Source organism: Triturus cristatus, chromosome 3_2, assembly GCF_964204655.1.
Source record: "Triturus cristatus chromosome 3_2, aTriCri1.1, whole genome shotgun sequence".
NCBI lineage: Eukaryota > Metazoa > Chordata > Amphibia > Caudata > Salamandridae > Triturus > Triturus cristatus.
This window is the reverse complement of record NC_140584.1, coordinates 500,754,390-500,767,090: the sequence shown is the minus strand read 5'-3', so window position 1 is coordinate 500,767,090 and position 12,701 is coordinate 500,754,390. Positions and strand designations below refer to the sequence as shown.

At 41.6% G+C, this 12,701-nt stretch overlaps 1 protein-coding gene across 1 annotated transcript in view; it reads right to left on the bottom strand.

The window, feature by feature from the left end:
* The window catches only part of LOC146857617 (uncharacterized), a 191,376-nt gene that overhangs the window by 95,156 nt on the left and 83,519 nt on the right, over positions 1 to 12,701 (bottom strand). The window lies entirely within an intron of this gene.

Sequence of the window (12,701 nt, the reverse complement as noted above, 5' to 3'; positions counted from 1 at the left end):
GGTTAAGGGCAATGTGATTATGTAGTGTGTGCCTTACACATAAACAATGCATGAAAAAAGAGATACAGAAGCACTACAGCAACTGCTAAAGTCTTCAAGAAAGAGACCTTATGAGGGCAAGGCTGTTGGACAACATGGTGGATATACTCTCAGCAGACTCCCACTTTGTCTCATTGCACACTATCCCACAGTGCACTATTCTGGGTAAATCCAACATGGCAGAACTGTTCTGCCATTGAAAATGGCTGGTGATTCAACCAGGGACAGCTCCAGAGAAATGAGATGCCCCTATTTTCACCCACACCAAACTGGTTCTGGAACCATCTCCCTGTCCCACTGGGTTGGTGTCAAGGTGGCTATAGCTGGCCAAAGGAACAAAGGTTTCTTTCACCCAGGTCTCCCTTTAAACTTAGCTATGAATAGGCAGGCATCATACTGGTCCCTTTCAAGTTAATGAACCTCCTGAAATGCCCCCAGCTCCCCTTCCTCTGCTGAGATAATCAACCCACCTCTAACTCAAGTCATCCTGCCAAAAGACCTAAGCCATTGATTCTGATCGAGAAGCAGTTTTCACACAACATTAAGGGGACAGACAGGTAGTGGCCGGCTGCTGGCAGGCTAATGTTAATTAGTCTCTTAAAGCTTCCGTCAGACAAAGAGCAAGTTTTTTTTAAGTAGCTTGTCATATATATATGTACCAGAATTCAAGCTTCACCATTGAATTTGGAGTTTTGATCAATATTAAAAACAGTGGTAGAATCATATATGTAACATATCACAAAACTTAGTTAGCTAAAATAGTATTTTAATTACACTCTAGTTTTCCTCATAGTTTCAGCTACAGCTCTGTACAGTGACAATAGCTTTTAGGGATTAGTAACTGAAGGAACATCCCACTAAATTCTTGTATGTATCACTTTTAAATACTAGACACCATACCTTGTGGGCACAAGGCCTCCTTTGTGATGACTTATTTCATAATTTAAAGTCATTTTTTTCTTGTCAAAAAGGATTATTTTGACACGTTCACCTGCAGGTTTAGATGCTGCAGCAGGCAGGCTTCCTAGGCATCCCTGAAACCATGTTTTTTTTGTCTACGTAGTGGATGGCACAACATGTGCTGCAATCAACAGGTAACCTTTAACTCTCTCTGCCACTGGTATATTTTCTTGTATCATATACCATTACCTTATTGAAAAATTAAATATGCCAATTTGGAGTGAGACAATTCGGACATGTTTTAGAGGTCAGAGCACAAAAGCTAGGGACTGGACAGCAGTCCACAAAAAATGGACATGACCACACAAAAAGAGGTAATTTCTCACACTATGTCTAACTGCAAATGAACAAAGAAATCTGCCGATTTCTACATATTAATTTCTTCTTTTGGTACAAAGAACAAGTCTATAGTTTTGTAACACTCACTTGAGATGCCAAATCAACATATTTTGTCAAGCGACTGCTGTTGTAGGAACAAAATACCCAAAGGGGATATTATTCATCTGCTTGTGAAATCTGAAAATAAATCCACATGATATTTATTTAGTCTTATGTGATCATTATTGCCATGTCATTACTGGTAGACCTAAATTCCTAACCTAAGCAGGTTTTTTCAGAATATAACCATTTTCAAATTAGAATGGATAAGAGCTCTCGTGAAAGCAATACAAATAATTCTCTGTTACTTGAAATCCACATCTAAAGACAAACTCTCACACTGAAAAGTTTGAAAACATCTAGAAATGTATTTTGACTTACTTTTAAAAGCCTTATTTTCAGTTTATGAGAACTGCAAGCATTTATCCCACTAACTTTTATTAACAGGCTGACATTTTCTTTAGGGTACAATAGGGCTGAATCAAATTTATTTCTTCCACTTGCCCTTCAGTTTCTCATTTACATACTACTTCCTAGTTGAAACCACCTATATTTACATATATGTATATATATATATATTCACAGAAAAAACCATAGCTTTCAGGCACGTTATAGTTAGGAATTAGCATTTTAAAAAACCTCAGAAATTCACTGAAAAAACCATAGGTTTCAGGGGTGTTATAGTTAGCTGGACTTTTCACTTGTACAAAACCATTGAAATTCCCCCGTTATAGTTAGTTCAGCTAACTATAACTCGCGCGCCCGCAATGCACTGCTGATGACGTCACATATTACATCACTCATGACATGGTCAGTGACATCACTCATGACATCACTGATGACATCATCCTTGTGATAGAGTGGCAGACCTCCTCTCACCCTAATATAACCTTTGATACACACATTCAAAAATAGAGACTAAAATTTTCAAAACAATGGACATACCAATACCAGTTACAACAACCTCTTCAGTAATTCTAAGATCCACATACACATCCACTCATTCACCAACAGTCCTATACAGTCACTCATACATGTACTCACTCATCATATGTACTCATACACCTATACATCCTGTTGCACAATGCCACTCATCCATAGAGTTACTCACACACATAGTCACTCATGCTAATAAAGAATCAAACATACATTTACTTGCATACACAGTTATACACACACCACCACACTTACTTCTACGGAAACTTACACATACTTAGTCTTTTAAACAATCACTTATAGAAACACATACTTATTCATACAGGAACTCTTTCAATCTCTCACTCTCACATATACTCACTTATATACACCAATAGTCACATATACTAGTTTAAAACATATGTAGTTACTCATAAAGACACTATTGAGACAGTCATTCACTCACTAACACACCCATACACACACTCATCCACCCATACAGACCTGCACACATGCTGTCTTCAACACATACAAACAGTGAGTCACTCATTCATGCACCTATGCACTACGTAATACCCCCACCGAACCATGCAGACACTCAGACTGATACTCAAAAAACCAACTATTAACCTATATAGACACCCATGTAGCTACTCACCAACCCATGCAGCCACTTATACACAAAGTGAGAGACTGATACAGATATTTACATATTTAAACATTACTCACTAAGCCATGTATTCACTATGATACCCTTAATCAGTCAGTTACACAATCAATTTTTCAAAAACAAATCATCCATTTAGACACTTATATACCCATTTATTATTCCATCATTGTTTAGATATACATATATAAAACATATTTAATTTTCAGAAAAACAGACATTCACTGGATGATGTCATCAGTGATGTCATCAGTGATGTCATTTGAGATGTCATCAGTGATGTCATGAGTGATGTCACTGACCATGTCATGAGTGATGTAATATGTGACGTCATCAGCAGTGCATTGCGGGCGCGCGAGTTATAGTTAGCTGAACTAACTATAACGGGGGAATTTCAATGGTTTTGTACAAGTGAAAAGTCCAGCTAACTATAATACCCCCGAAACCTATGGTTTTTTCAGTGAATATATATATATATATATATATATATCAGAAACCAATGCCCACTCTCCAAAGAATGAGCCCGACATATGCTGGCACACAATCCAGGATTTATTCTGCAAAAATTAAAAGCAAAGTATTAGGAAACCCAGGCAGACGCGTTTCAGCGAGTCTTTGTGCTTTCTTCAGTGCTGGTTCTCATTTCCCAAAAGAGCCTCACACCTGGGGATTATTTCAAGGTCTTGTGGCGATCTCAGGTCACTCCCTTTCAAGTTGTTACTCCCCGCCTCTGCTATTGGCTGTGATGCCTCCCGTGTTGTTTTCGAGAACAGGGGCATGCTGGTTCATTGAGTCCAAAGTGACAACCCATACAGTGAGGGGCTGCCAAACACCAAGTGGCGTGTCTCAGCAACTCGCAATCATCCGCTCTTGATCACAGGGATAATAATGCAGTACCTGGTGTGACCCCCGCAGTAAATGCTGCGGCCTACATATATATATATATATATATATATATATATATATATATATATATATATATATATATATATATATATATATATATATATATATATATATATATATATATATATATATATATATATATATTCAGTGAAAAAACCATTCATGTGCATGTTTATAGTTCTTCCTGGGCAGGAAGAGAGGGGGGCATGACACTCACACCTGAATATGAGGTGTCCTGTTTCCCACACTAAGGACTGAATATCCCCTAACGATAGTCTGGAGCCAGGGCTGGGACGAAAGAACCTGTGTGCACTTCAAAGACCCTTCTTTGAAGTCACCCCCCCACTTCAATGACACAACTGGGTATACGTACTGGGGCTCTGACCCTACCAGGACAGTACACTACTGGACCTGTGAAGTACTATGTAAGGAGTAAAAACTGCTGTGCTAGGATTGTCACTCTGCTTGACTTCTGCTCTGGAAGAATTGCTTTGCTGTTTTGCTGCTTTTATGTGTTGTCCTGCTGCCTGCTTATCTCTGCCCTGCTGAGGACAAGGACTAAACCCATCCCACTTGAACACAGATTAACTCCGAGGACTTGCTATCAATGACTTCCTTCAACCCTTTAACAGTACCTGGACTCTGCAATCTATGTGTCTTGTCCTGCAAAGTGAGGCCAATCCAGTCCTGGGCCCTTGAAAGTGAGCTTTTGCTGTGCAGAACCATCAGAATCAACGCTGTGACGACTTTGTGGCAATCAGAACCAATGCATTGCCTTTCAATGCTAGTGCAGGAGCTGATTGCAGACATCACTTCACTGGACCACGTGGCTCGATGACGAAAGATAGCATGGCTCGATAATGACACATCGTCTGCATTGAAAAAGGATTCATCGATGAAGCCTTCTTCACCTGTATGGAAAGGAACAGATGCATCGAGTCTTCAGCGTTGACCCTTGCTCCATCCAAGGTCATTTTTCAGCGGGACATGAGTGAGTCATGTAGCCATCCTTAATTGCAGTCAGCGTGAACATTGGATTTGCAACCTCAACTAATCCTTAAGTGCTATTTGCTTCCAAGTACTACTTTCTGATTTATTCTTTAAAAATCCATAACTCTGGTCCTTTTCTGCCATATCATTATCATTCAAACACACATCCTATTTTTGCCTTCATAAGTCAATTGTGGATTGGGCAAGTTTAGGTTGATATCTTGCGTAACATAGGAGGCATTATTGCCTCATATGTTACGCAAGATATCAACATCAACGATAATGATGAGGCAAAAAAGATTTTGTTAAGTGTCAATATTGGAGATTTGGACTAAGCGGACGCTACAAACATGAAGTCACTTCAAGTCTTTTCTCATTCTTTATGTACCTTTACGTTTAAAAAGCAACTGATCATTCTAAATGTCACTTGATCAAGACCCATTGTGTGGTTGAAAACTGTCATGATGGGCTGTCTGCTGAATTAAAATATTTGTTGCCTGACTATCGGATAGAGTGGCTTGTATTCCCTCTCTCAGATGCCTGAGTGCATGCTCTGTTTGGAAATATTTTCTGGGGATGCTTGCACACGAACCCCTGCTAGGCTGGGCATGCTTAGTCTCACATGGATGGAGTAGCGATAAATATCAGAATGCCTGCTGGTTGCACTTTGAGGCCTGCTTTACTACATGATGATGATCGCGACCCAACCCACAAAGTGGAACAAGCAGTGTAACGCTGTCCTGTCATTCCCGCATCATTCATCTCGCAGAGGTGTTCGCTTGCGTAGTTCCTCAGAGACGATTGTATACCTAAACGCCAAGCAAGCCAAACAGACTTTTGCTATCTGAGCAAGGGAAGTGTTTTTGATCTAGTCCTTTCATTGTAGAGAACTGCAAAGCAGGCAGGGATACACTGAAGGTGGTCTTTTACAGACCTCTAGTTGAGACAATTTTGACGTCCAATTACAAGGGCCAAATGGAAACTCATTTCCAACATTGTCCCGTGCCACGTGGCGTGTTTTCCTTGTACCCATGTCCTGATGAGGCCCTAATGAAAGGGCCAAAATACGCCTTCCCCACAGAATAGGGGAGTCCAACGGAACAAAAGCATCAATAAAGAAAGTGGATACATATACCTTGAACTGATTGTGAGGGTTGACCTTTCGCCTTGTGTGAGTATTGGACTACCTCATTTTGGATTGCTTATAATTATGTAGCAACCTTTTGTTTCAAAGTATAGGAAGGATTGAGAAATTAACTGTACAGATTTGTTTGTCTCATGATGTCTATTTAAATGGAAATGGTCTAAATCCCTATTTTGTGTTTGATGTATTTTATATGTTGTGATAAAGGAGAATAATTTAAGAACTTAACGTCTAAATTTGATTTGGAGGTGATATGTGACTAGAGAAATTAATGCAAACAAATATGAAGGGACTGTGCACCTATAAGTAGGAATCAATTCATGTTTTACCTATGGTAAATTGTGCGGTATATATTTCTTCACATCATCTTGTTTTTCTCCATGTTTACATGTTTATTGCCCAGATGTGGGAGGAGGATTAGGGCAAACCCCAAGGTTGTTTAAATACATGAACGAGGCAACATAGTCGAGGTACGGCCATCAGCTGAAAATATATATATATATATATATATATAAAAATATATTATCTACTGGCGGTCGCCAGTAGATAGTTATAGTTAGGACCCTGTTTCCATAGGAAATCCGCAACATTCTATTTGGAATAACTTTGGCGCCGGTCGATGAATCCTCGCGAAATTTTCAAAATAGGTGGGGCGCTACGCTCCGCTCCTACCCTGAAAGTCTCGGGGGGATTCGTCAAGCAGGGGCTGAGAAAAAAGGGGGGTCCCAAAACGCGTTTTTCCCATGCATTTTTCCATAGGACCTTTAGACACAGCTACAGCCCGAACGGCTGAACAGAGTTACTTGAAATTTGGCAGAGAGGTAGTCCTCAGGTCAAGGAAGTGCCTTTTGTAGGTCTGGTGTAAATCTGTTCAGTAGTTCCTGAGAAAATAGCATTTAAATCAATATATATATGTGGGCGGAGCCTAACCACACATCTCATCCTGAGATCTGATTGGCTGTCAGCACTTCATCCAAGAAGTGTTGGCAGCCATCTTGGGACCAATATACATGATAGCACCTCATTAAAAAGCATTGCAGTTAATAGAAGGTTTTAAGACTTTAGTTACATTATAAATCATTTGTTGATGGTACCATACTCATTTTAGGAATTGTGGTATGTTCTAAGGTGATTTCACCATGTGAAAAAGCCTTCTGCTGGGATATCATGATTGAGAGAAAAATATTTTCTCATGCTTTTACCACAGAGGTTTGGAAGGTGATCTATAAGCTAAACTGAGAGCTTATTTTCTGTAAATTCACATTATCTTTCTCAGTCATGTGAGAATGAAGTCTGACATTCTCAGTAAAACATGTACATCCAACAAGGGCAGAGACTGTCAGTTGATTCCTTTGTGTTCTACTGCAGCTTTCCAGAGTGTTCCAAAGAACTACTAGAGCGCTAACCGTCCTACTTATGATAAATGTATGGCACACCTGAAGCCATCTTGCTTGGATTAAAGTGGTAACTCTTAAAACATTTAATTTAAAAAGGAACAAAATGAGGGGGTTCATTTTTCCATAAAAAGTATGATTAGTGCTGCAGAAAGAAAAATTAGGGCACATTTTGAGTGACTTCTCAAATCCTCTTCTATTTCATTCAAAAATTCTGACATGCAGACTGAAACATGCACTTTCAATACCAGCAGCAGTTTTCCCTGGTGAGCAGTAGCTTTACTACAGTGATCTAATGAGCAAAAAGAGTGCTAACATTCTGATTTTATGGCAAATGTGTGACACATTTGAATGCCTTCTTGATGGAATCAAAGTAAAAAACTGAAAGTATTTCCTACTGAGGAGACTGCAGTAAATGAGGAAATTAGGAAACTTCATAACAAATAAGTCTCCCAAGATGGCCACCAGAGACAAAAGAGCCCAAATGTAGCCCAAATATCACCCAGATGTAGCCCAAGTATAGCCCAATGACAGAATGTCCAAGAATGTTCTTAAAAACAACTAGAGCACTTACTGTCTTCATTATGACAAAAGTATGGCACACCTGAAGCCATCTTGATTGGAATAAACTGGTAACACTTAAAACATTTAATTTAAAAAGGAACACAATGAGGGGGTTCATTTTGCCATAGAAATTATGATTAATGCTGAAGAAAGAAAATGAGGGCACATTTTGAGTGACTTCTCAAATCCTCTTCTATTTCATTAAAAAATTCTGACATGCAGACTGAAACATGCACTTTTAATACCAGGAGCAGACTTCCATGGTGAACAGTAGTTTTACTACAGTGATCTAATGAGCAACTAGAGTGCTAACATTCAGAATTTATGGCAAATGTGTGACATATCTGAATACCTTCATGATGGAATCAAAGTAAAAAACTGAAAGCATTTCCGACTGAGGAGACTGCAGTACATGAGGAAATTAGGAAACTTCATAACAAATAAATCTCCCAAGATGGCCACCGGAGACAAAAGAGCCCAAATGTAGCCCAAAATCACCCAGATATAGCCCAAATATAGCCCAATGACAGAAGTGTGCAAAACACTTATTATTTTGTGTTTTTGCAGTGTTATATAGTGCAGACTTGTCAGGTATTGGAGTGCTTTATATGAGCATTGGTTACATCACACAAGAACAAATTCATTTTGGTTGTAGACATGGGGAGACTAAGTGATTTGACCAGAATCACAGAATGTCGAGCTGAAGCAGAAACTTCAACCTGGTTCCCCAGTTGCAAAGTCTGCAGTTCTGGAAGTAACACCACATCCTCTCCCCTATGTGCAACATTTAATCAAGTTGTCAACTAGATAAAAAAACATAAAGATAACAAATAATTTAAAAGTGCTTTGTCGCTATTTGAAAACTCAGAAAATATGTCCTTATTTTAGTCTTTTAGAGCCCTAACCATAATTTTGAAGCCAATAAGACCCTCTCATATATGTAATTTCTAAAGGAATGCTCTAGGTATTACAGTTTTGATTACATTAAGATGATGTCAGGCGTTCCACACTTTTGTAATAAATATAGAATGTTAGCAATCTAGTTGTTCATTAGGATACTGTTGAGAGGCAGAGGCCAGGGGCACGGACTCTGAAAATTGAAGGCAGGTAGGAGGGTGCAAAGGCAACAATTTAACCACACTGAGCAGGCAGGAAGGGCCGTGGAAGCACAACAGACTATGGAGGGCAGTGGAAAGGGGGGCAGGGGCAACAAACCAACAATACAGGACTTGCAAGAGAGGCTGTTGGAGGGAAGATCTATTACGGGTCAAGGAAGCTAGGGGCGGTCCCCAGAGCCCCGGGAGCCACCACAGAACTGAGCAGGAGAGTGAGTCAGGGACAAAAGGGGCACCTTAATTTGAGCCGGGGTGCCTGGGAACGCTTGCTCCAAAAATGAAGAAAACAGACATATGAGACATGGAATTGGAGGCAGAATACAATGGCAGTTTAATGAGAAGATGCAACTTCAAAGAAACCGCAGAATAGAGACATAAAGTACAAAATACAGAATCCAGATAATCATACAGCTGTCATGATATTCTCTGTATCTCAATTAATGGACTGACAGAGAGAGAGAGAAAACACATCTATAAATGCATCATGAGAAACAAGTTACACCAAGGAAAATGTTACCTAGGGACACTCACATTTACTCTTAGAGCAAGCATTCCTGCAATTACAATACAACATCTTTTAAATGCAAAAGTAAAGAGAACAATGGTTAAACATAACATGACATTTCATATAGGTAAAATAGAATAAGATACTTCAAGCAAAGCAGAGCAAGACATTTTAAGCAAAGGAAGACAAGAGCTCCCAGTTCTTGGGGAAAACCTGCACAGCCTGTTAACCTACATACAGACGGCGAGGTTGTCCGTCGATATCTGTGGGTGCTCCCTTTTTATATCATTTTGTGGGCTCCTTTGCACGCTACATCTACCTACGTATGCTACCCAAAAGCTTCGTCTGCAGATTTTACCAGACATTTCGTCATTTACCCACTTAATGCTGACAATGGACTGGGTGAAAAGGTCAGTCTCTCAGGCCAATCACTTATCGTAAGTTCCATAGAGCAAGCAGAAAATAATGGGTATTGTACAGGAATTCAATATATTCATGTATAAAATCTCCTCAGTTCTCCCAACTTGACGCTCTGCGGTTGCCACTTCCTTAAAAGCGGGAAACCTGCCCAGGAAGCAAGTACCAGTCCAGGATGCAGCCTACTGTATGTCGACAGCTTCAGGGGGATGTTGAACTTTGATACCGAGCACGGAGCACTCGGGTAGGGTGGGGGCTACTAGTTTGGAGCAGAAGGCCTCGCAGACCTGCCTTCAGACTGCTATACACTAAAATTGCAGAGCTATGGTCAATTTAACAAAGAGGCCTACATATTGAACAGAAGGGCCTACACAGGGGTTTTATGCTGGCTGAGTGGTAAGGATGTCTCGGGATAATTATATAGCAACACAGGACCCGCTGGTCAATTTAATACGGCCTACAAATGCGGCTGGCAGGGCAAGGACAAGGGTCTCATACTTCAGGTGTGGACAGAACGGGCCAGGGGCCCCCTGTGATACAAAATCTACCCTCCTTCAAGGCTGTGGCAATGTAATAGACCATTGTGGGCAGAAGGAAGAGGCAATGGTAGTACAACCATACATGCCAACAGACCCGATACAGCCAGGAAACGTCCAATGTTTTTAAGCTCAAATGGGCTTTATTTGATCTGTCTCCTGTCTACAATATCCTCTTTTTCAATGTAACTCAAAGGGGAAAATCAATACCCCAGTTTTTTTTCAAAATCTCCCTCTTACCAAGTTCAAAATGTTCGCAAGTATGGTACATTGGATCATGGAAGGAAATGGGATAGGGACATGGACTTGGATAACAGAGGACAGGAGAGACATGGAGAGGTGCACCAAACTGACCCTGCAGGGCAGGCATCAGGGTTTGCAGCAGCACAATACACCACACAGGGCATGCAGGACGGGAGTGCAGCACAACAATCCATAGAAAGCAAGAGGGAGGGGACAGGACCATGCACATGGACAACAGAGAACAGAGGGGCAAGAGGCAATGGTAGCTAGCTGACCATAATGGACAGACAGGAGAGAAGGCTGCAGCATAACAGACCATAAAGGGCAGGAGGGACGGATCAGGGGCATTACAATGGAACAGACAAGCCAGGAGGAAGGGAGTAGGGGTCTGCACATGTAAACAGAGGGCTGGGGGCAGGGCAGGAGCAGCAAGATAGCCATGGAGGTCAGGCAGGATGGGCACTAGAAGCAAGACACAACATGAAGAGCAACAGTGAGACTGTGATGGCATTCACACAGACCATGGAGGGAAGGTGGGAGGGGGTCAGGGGCAGCTAGCTAACTGACCACACAGGGAAGGTGGGAGGGGCCATGGCAGCACAGAAGACCATGCATGGCAAGTGGGAGTGTTAGTGGCAGCACAATGGCTATGATGGGCAAGAAGGAGGGTGCAGGAGCATGCACAAAGGACGATGGAGGATAGAAGTGAGGGTCAGGACCTGTGCACAGACAAGAAAGTTCAGGGGAAGGGGCCTCACAACAGACCACACGGGGCAGGCAGGAGGAGCAGTTGCAGCACAACAGACCAGGGAGGGCAGAAGGGTGTGGCAGTACAATGGACCATGTAGGACAGGAGGAAGAGGATAGAGGCATGGCATGTGGACAGGCAGGGTGGAGGTGGCAGGGACAGGTTACAGTCATCTGACAATGCTAGGCAGGTGGGAGGGGAGTGGCAGCTCAACAGAACACTCAGAGTAGATAGGAGTGGCAGGTCCATGGGACATGGTGGGCAAAAAGGATGGCGCAGGGGCATGCACAAAGACATCGGAGGGCAGGGGGAAGGAGAATAGGGGCAGCAAGCTAAGCACAGAGTTTAAGCAGGAGGTCAATGATGGGGCATAGAATTGGGCAATGGAGGGCAGGAGGAGTGGACTGGTACATCATACTAAATTGAGGGCAGTGGCAGCACATCAGACCATGCATGGCAGGAGGGAGGAGGCTAGTCCATGGATTCACATAACAGAGGATAGGGAGGAGGGGGATGGGGCAGCAAGCTAACTGTTCAGAGAAGGCGGGTATTAGAAACTTTATTGTTTTTAAAACATTTTGTCTGTGCAAACTACTTAAAATATGAACAAGTATGCAGCATAATCTCACTTTTATTCAGGAAGAAGAAGACGTTAGTGACTGTGACTCCGGGCTCACTTGGCAAAAACACCCCCTGACCCTCCACCCCCTATCGCAAAATGTAATGCCCTTGAAAAGGGTAGGTGAACACAGTGTTATATAGAACATAGTCCTGAGAGCACGATTGAAAATGAAAACTAGATATAGTGTATGGTATAAACTATGCACCAAAAAGTGTGATATAAGATGAACCAGGCGTGAAATATAATATGCAATACATTGTGCGCAATGACAGATTCATTGGAGAGCGCGAGATAGCACAGGCACTAGCGCGTGCTATGCGATATGCGCCTTGGAGTGTAATATGCACAGGGCAGTGTTGTGTAACCTAACTAGTCTCTAAAGTTGTAATATAAAATATGTGCTGGGGAGTGTAACGTTGCATATGCACTGTGACAAACATATGGATCCCAAATTGTAATATGTATGGCATAGCACTGTGCGTTATAACATAGGCATCGAGGAAGGCACGTTAGATAGGGCAATATAACCCGTGCGAAGACAAGTGTGGCATGACATTT